This window comes from Rhinopithecus roxellana, chromosome 18 (assembly GCF_007565055.1).
Source record: "Rhinopithecus roxellana isolate Shanxi Qingling chromosome 18, ASM756505v1, whole genome shotgun sequence".
Lineage (NCBI taxonomy): Eukaryota > Metazoa > Chordata > Mammalia > Primates > Cercopithecidae > Rhinopithecus > Rhinopithecus roxellana.
The window spans coordinates 46,997,974-47,006,034 of NC_044566.1; positions in this window are offsets into that span (position 1 = coordinate 46,997,974).

The following is an 8,061-nucleotide window of genomic DNA, read 5'->3' on the forward strand; positions in this document are numbered from 1 at the left end:
GGCATATATTCTTCTGGAACTTTATCCTCACTTATACATATGTATCCATGCAGACATGCACATATACAAGAGGTTTTCTGGGTTATTTTTAGGGTTTTTTGACAATATAAAATCACACTCTATACATCATTCTGCAACTTGACTTTCTCCACTTGACAACGTGATGGACATTTCTCTTTATCAGTCAGTGATTGCTGCATAACTGACTAATTTAATAGGAGGTTGCCAAACTACAGGCTGTGAACCAGCCATCTGTCTTTGTAAATAAAAGTTTTATTGGAGCACAGACACACCACTCATTTTTTTTATTGTCTATGGCTGGCTTTGCCCTACAACACAGAGGTAAGCAGTTGTGATAATGACCATATGGCCCACAAGCCTAAAATATGTATTCTCTGGTCTTTGAAGAAAAAATTTGCTAACCTCCAGCTTAAAAAAGCAGTCATTTATTTCCTTATGATTCTGAAGGTTAGCAATTGGAGCAAGGCTTAGCTGGACAGTTCTTCTGCTGTTCTCCCCTGGGGTCATTCATGTGAAGACAGTCATTTAGCAGCTGAATAGTCCAAATGATTTCACTCACATGTTGGTAGTTGGTGCTATCAGCTTGGCAATATGTGTCCAGCAGATGTCTTCACATGGTGCTAGCATTCCAAGAGGAATGTGCCCAGTGCACAGATAGAAGCTTCTGCTTACAACATGTTTGTCCCATTGGCCAGAGCAAGTCACATGGCCAGGCCCAGGGCCAGAGGAAGAGGAGACTGCACAAGCATATGGCTTCATTGGAGGCTATTAGTATAACAGACTATTCCACCCTCCAGGTCAGTGAATGTAGCTATCATCACTGGATGTAGATCTAATCCTAGTTTTTATTCTAATTTCTCCAATCATAGTCATATATGTGCACAATAATATAATTTTACATGAATGGGATCATATATATGCTTGAGTTTAGGACAGCATTTTTTGCCTCTCTGCTTGCCTCTTCCTCCTTGCTCTCCTCCCTCATTTCAGCCCCAACACACACACACAGAGATAACGTGTGTCTACTACGTAGTATAAAGCACTCCATACTTTCCTCCATGTTCATAAAATCACACACACACCACCATTTTACCTAGATATGATATCATACATGCTCAGTGGTGACCTCCTCAATGGGTCAGTTCTGTGATGTTTTAGGAGTCACAGCCCTTCCAATGATTGAGTAACCCTATAATTCCTTGTATTACGTCTCTTTCTGCAGAAAACACATGGAGTACTTTCTGTTTCCTGCATTAAATCCTGACTGATACACTGATACAATTCAACCATTCCTTTACTGATGTGCATTCATTTTGTTTCCCAATTTTTGCACGATAAACAATGCATTAATAAGCATCCTTGACTTAAACCTTTTATTTCTATAAAGTACATTCCTATGAGATTGCATTTTGAAGAAGGCTGGTTTGAAAGGTAAATGTATTTTTATCATAATGAATTGTGATAGATAAAAAACTTTTCAAAATGGCAATAACAATTCATATTTTTAGTAGCAATTTAGATTTTCCTACATACCTGTCAGTAATAGGTGTTACCATTGTTTTTCCTTTTTGTCAGTCTAAAGTCATATCTAAAGTCATATTAATGCAGGATCTAAAGCAGTAGCAAATCATTTCCCTATTATGAAAAATGACCACATTTTTCTATGTTTCTGGCCCCTAGTATCTGCTGTTCCGTAGTACTTACTCATATCTTTTTGCCCATTTGGGACTTTTTTTATGTTTCCTTTTATGTTTTTGTCAAACTTGTAAGAGATCATTGTATGTAGAGATTTTAACACATTGTCTATTGATGTAGTTTACATGTTTGTCCCCTTCAAATCTCATGTTGAAATGTAATTCCCATTATTGGAGGTGGGTCCTGGTGTGAGGTGATAGGATCACGGGGATGGATCCCACATGCATGGTTTAGAATCATTTCTTTGGTGATAAGTGAGTTCTCACTCAGTTAGTTCACATGAGATCTGGTTGTTTAGAGGTCTGAGACATCTCCCCTCACCCTCTGTCCTCTTGCTTTCACTCTAACCATGTGGTGCGCCTGCTTCCGCTTCGCCTTCCACCATGATTGTAAGCTTCCTGAGGCCCTCAGCAGAAGCCGAGCAGATGTTGGTCCCATGCTTCCTATGCAGCTGTAGAATGGTAAGACAATTAAATCTCTTTTCTCTGTAAGTTACCCAGTCTCAAGTATTTCCTTATAGCAACACAGAAACAGCCTAATACAGAAAATTGATACCAAGGAGTGGGGCTTTGTTATATGGATACTTGAAAATGTGGAAGCAGCTTTGGAACTGGGTAATGGGTAGAGGTTGGATGAGTTTGGAGGGCTCAGAAGAAGACAGGAAGATGAGGAAAAGTTTGGAACTTCTTAGAGACTGGTTAAATGGTTGTAACCAAAATGCTCATAGAAATATGAACAGTGAAGGTCAGGCTAAGCAAGTCTCTGATGGAAATAAGGAAGTTATTGGGAACTGGAGTGAAGGTCATTTGTGTTATGCCTTAGCAAAGAACTTGGCTACACTGTGTTCATGCCCTAGGGATCTGTGGAAGTTAGAACTTAAGAGTGAAGACAGGGTATCTGTTGGAAGAAACTTCTAAACAGCAAAGCATTCAAGTGGCCGTCTGCTTCAAACAGCCTACAATTAGATATGGGAGCACATAAATGACTTAAAGTTGGAACTTAAATTTAAAAGGGAAGCAGAGCATTAAAAAAATTGGAAAATTCACAACTTGGCCATTTGGTAGAAAAGGAAAAGGCATTTTCAGGAGAGAAATACAAGCTGGCTGTGGAGCAGTCACTTGCTAGAGAGATTAGTATGACTAAAAGGGAGCCAAGCGCTACTCTCAAAGACAAAGGGGAAAAGGCTTCAAATGCATTTCAGAAATCTCTGAGGCAGATCCTCCCATCACAGGTCCAGAGGCCTAGGAGGCCCTAGTTGTGGGCCACAGCTAGGGCCCCACTACAGTCTCAGGACACTGCTCCCCATATCCCAGCTGCTGCGGCTTCAGCCTTGGCCCAAAGGGCCCCAGATACTGCTCAGGCCCCCACTTTAGAGAGCACAAGCCACCATAAGCCTTGGTAGCTTCCACATGGTATTAAGCCTGCAGGTGCATTGAATGTAAGAGTGAAGGAGGCTTGGCATCCTCCACCTAGATTTCAGAGGATGTATGAGAAAGACTGGGGCCCAGGCAGAAGCCTGCCACAGGAACAGAGCCTTCACAGAGAACCTCTACAAGGGCAGTGCAGAGGGAAAATGTGAGATTGGAGGCCCCACACAGTCTCCACCAGAGGACTGCTTAGTGCAGTTGTGTGGAGGAGGCTGCTGCCCTCCAGATCCCAGAATAGTAGATCCACTGACAGGTCACATCCTTAACCTGGAAAAGCTGCAGGCACACAACTCCAACCCATGAGAGAAGTCATGGGGGCTGAACCCTGCAAAGTCACAGGAGCAGAGCCACCCAAGACCTTGGGAACCCACCCCTTGAACCATCGTGCCCTGGATACAGAACATGAAGTCAAAGGAGATTATTTTGGAACTTTAAGATTTAATGACTGCCCTACTGGGTTTCAGACTTGTGTGAGGTCTGTAGCCCCTTTCTTTTGGCCAATTTCTCCTTTTTGGAATGGGAATATATACCCAATGCCTGTACCATCATTGTATCTTGGGAGTAAATAACTTGTTTTTGATCTCACAGGCTCATAGGAGGAAGGAACTCATCTCCAGATGAGAACTGGGACTTGGGACTTTAGTCAGTAAAGTTATTGAGTTGAGACTCAACTCAGTAATAACAAAGTTATTACTGCAACAAGTTAAGACTTTAGAGAACTATTGTGAAGGCATGATTGTATTTTGAGATGTGAGAGGAACATGAGATTTGGGGAACTAGGAGCAGAATGGTATGGTTTGAATGTTTGTCCCTTACAATCTCATGTTGAAACACAACTCCCAATCGTGGAGGTGGAGCCTGGTGGGAAGTGAATGGATCATGGGGGCAGATCCCTCGTGAATGGTTTAGCACCATCCCCCTAGTGATAAGTGAGTTCTCACTCAGCTGGTTCATGTGCAATCCAGTTGTTTAAAAGTCTGGGATCTCTCCAACCTCTCTCTCTTGTTCCTGCCCTTGCCATGTGATATGTCTGCTCCCACTTTGCTTTCCACCATGACTGTAAGCTTCCCAAGGCCCTCACCAGAAGCCAACCAAATGTTGGTGCCATGATCCTACAACTTGCAGAATCATGAACCAATTAAACCTTTTTTCTTTATAAATTTCCCAGTCTTGAGTATTTCTGTATAGCATTGCAAAAACAGCCTAATACACCTGTCAAATGCATTTGTAATCTGTACTTTTTCTACTTTTTCCATATTGTATAGTTAAGCTTTCTTTTTATAAATTCTGGGATTTCCATTTTAAACAAGAAAATTTTCCTCAAATCCTGGGTAGTATTTTCAGCTTTCCAAATTTCTTTTGTAATTTTTATTGTTCTCTTTTTGTATTAACTTTTTTATCCATTTGAATTTCATTCTAGACTATGATATAAATTAGGAACTAATTTGATTTTTCCTCGAGATGGAGAACCAGTTGAGCCAACATCTGCGATTAAATAAATCAAGCTCTTCCTACTGAGTGGAATCCATTTCTAATTCTCTACTTTGCTCCATATTCCTTTTTATCCTGCTTATATCAGGTTGGTTTTATTACAGTGACTTTAGAATACATTCTGAAATATGGTAATGGAAAGACTCTCTCACAATTCTTTTTAATATTTTTTAACAATCTCAGATAAAGTTACCCTTTCAAATAATCTTTAACATCACATTACTGAATTCAAACCAGCAAACAAACAAATGCAACACTGTTGGGGTTTTGATGGTTAATATTAGATGTCAATTTGTTTGGACTGAAGGATGTCTAGATGTCTGGTAAAGTATTGTTTTTGGGTGTGTCTATGAGGGTGTTGTCAGAGGAGGCTGATATTTGAGTCAGTGGATTGGGAAAGGAAGACCAACCCTCAAGGTGGGTGGGCACCATTCAACTGGCTGTCACCCCGGCTAGAACAAAAGCAGGCAGAAGAGGGTGGGATAAGCTGGCTTGGTGAGCCTTCGGGCTGCCTTCTTTCTCCCATGCTGGATGCTTCCTCCCACTCCTCCTGCCCTTGGACATTTAGAATTCAGGTTTTTCGGCCTTTGCATTCTGGGACTTGCACCAGTGGCATGGCAGGAGCTCTTGGGCCTTTGGCCACAGACTGAAGGCTGCACTTTTGGTTTCCCTGGTTTGAGGCTTTCAGACTTGGACTGAGCTACTACCAGCTTCTGTCTTCCCAGCTTACAGATGGCCTATTATGGGACTTTGCCTTGTAATCGTTTGAGCCAATTCTTTCCAATAAACTCATATATATATATATAATGTATATATACACATGTGTAGATATATATATTGCCTACCCTCTGGAGAATCCTAATGCAGAGCACTAAATGAAATTGCTTTAAATTTGTATTAATTGGGGGAAATAATATTTTTATGATATCACGTCTTCCCATCCATGAATATAGTATGATTTTTCATTTGTTCAAGTAATGGTTTATTGTCTTACAGGTGCTGTACATTCTGCTAAGTTTTTTCATAGGTATGTTATAGTTTTTACAATTACAGCTAATGAAATTTTTAACGTTTACTTCAGTATTGATGAAATAGTGAAAGACCTTGCTTTTCTATATTTAGTTGGTATCTGAACACTTTAGCAAATTCTGCATTAATTCTAGTAGATTTTTACCAAAGACTCTTTAATTTTCTGAGAAAACCGTCACATGGTAAGCAAAAAAGGGTTTTATCTTTTTCTCGTTGCTTATATTGATTTAAAAAATGGGTTCTATGACAATGCAAATTCCACTCTAAAAACGTTCAGCAATTGAGTTCAAATGAGAACAAGATACTTTTTATCTGGGGGCAGGGGTGGGAAACATGTATAGGGGAGGCAGATGATGAATTTCTACAGCCCCATTATTTTCTTAGACCAATCTCCCCAACAAACAGGAAACAAAGAAGTGGGAAATTCCCAGATTTACTGCCAATGTCCTGAAGAGTCCAATCAACTGATATTTGAACTAGAGCAGGCATGTTCTATCAGTAGTCCCAGAGTTGATTTAGACAATACACCCCAACTCCAGAATTCCCAGCTAACTGCACAACTGATATCATTTTATTAACTCACAAAAATACAACTCTACATTCTTTACAGTTGAATTTTAGAAAATTCATTTATGGCATTATGGTAGGGTTTTACTAGTTTTGTCTTCTGTTGCTTTGGTGTGTCTGGGGTGTGTGTGTGTGCGTGTGTGTGTGTGTATGTGTGTTTCCAATTGATCTTATTTTATTCCCTAGAGCCTTCAAGAAAATTGTTGAACAAGAATGGCAGAAGAAAGCATCTTGGAGTATCTCTTGCTTGATTTGAATTGAAATAGTGTCTGGATTTTATTACTTAGAATAATATTTGCTATCGGTTTTTGGTAACTGTTATGGGTTTTAGTATTTGGTTTTAAGTTGCTTCTTTCTGATTAAGTCAGGAGAGTGGTTGAATGTAATAGGAAACCTGATTGTAATTTAGACAAGAAATTTAGAAATTGACAACTATTGGTGTTGATGTAGCAGCTCAGCAAAGACAGAAATACATTTGTGAGTAGGTTGGCCTATCACTCGTGCTTGTTGCCTCATGGCTGCAGAATGACTGTACCAGCTCCAGACATCACAGTCACATTCAAGGCAAAAAGAAGAGAGAAAGGGATGGCACCAACTACTGATCTCTTTTTATCAGATTAGCAAAAGTTTTATTGGAAAACCTCAGCATATTTCAGAGAGCATGAGTCACATGGCAAACTCTCACTTTAAGAAAGCCGTTACTGAACATACTTAACCTCAATAATTAAAGCAGTCAAGGGAAAAAGAGCTTGGAAATGGGTTATGGTTAACCAATCATAGTATATGCCAGACATTCTAAACGAATTATACTTCACCAAAATCTAGAATGGGCTGCTAATTCTATCAAAAGATGTTTCAACATTGATATGATAATTTTCTCTTCATTGATGTGATGAATTATGTTGATAGATTTTTCTCATTTTTTTTGGTAATTTTTAATGTTTTTTTAGATGTGGGGTCTTTCTAGGTTGCCCAGGCTGGTCTCAAACTCCCGGCCTCAAGTGATCCTCCTGCCTCAACCTCCCAAAGTACTGGGATTACAAGTATGAGCCACCATGCCCAGGAATAAAATATAATTCCTTATATTTTATTATGCTTGCACACCTTGACTAAACCCTAGTTGGTAATAGTTATTAGTTGTTTTTAATTGCTGTTTTTAATTACATTTATTAATAATTTTTTAAGAATTTTTGCATACATAAGTAAAATTCACCTATAGTTTTCTCTATTTATACTATATCGTTATCAATTTTTAATGTTAAAATTATACTGAGTTTGCAAAATAAAGTGAGAATACCTCCCTCTTTTCCTTTGATCTGGTATCATTTATATAATATTGGAATTATCTGGTCTCTAAGAATTAGACAGAATTCAACAGTAAATTCACCTGGTCCTCATACCTTTTTCAACTTCTTTCATGGTAATTAATTGCTCTAGTCAAGTTTTCAACTTTTTTAGTCAATTTTAGTAACTTAAATTATGATTTCTTATGGGCCAGTAGTTGTGCCTTCACATTTGTTTCATAATCTAAGATATATTCTCAGTCTCTCTCTCTCTCCCTCCCTCCCTCCCTCCCTCTCTCTCTCTCTCTCTCTCTCTCTCGCTCTCATTGTCTCATCCTCTTTGTCTCACCCCCAACATTAATCAGACTTGCTTGCAAGGAAATTATTCTTATTTTTATTGATTTTATAAAGAAATCTTCTCATTTAACTTCCACATTTGGAGAGAGTTCCATTTTATTAATTTCAGCTCTCTATATTTTAAATTGCTTTGTTACGGTTTTTCTAATTTCTTAAGATGAAACTAAAATTCTGGTTTTATCTGTCTTCTT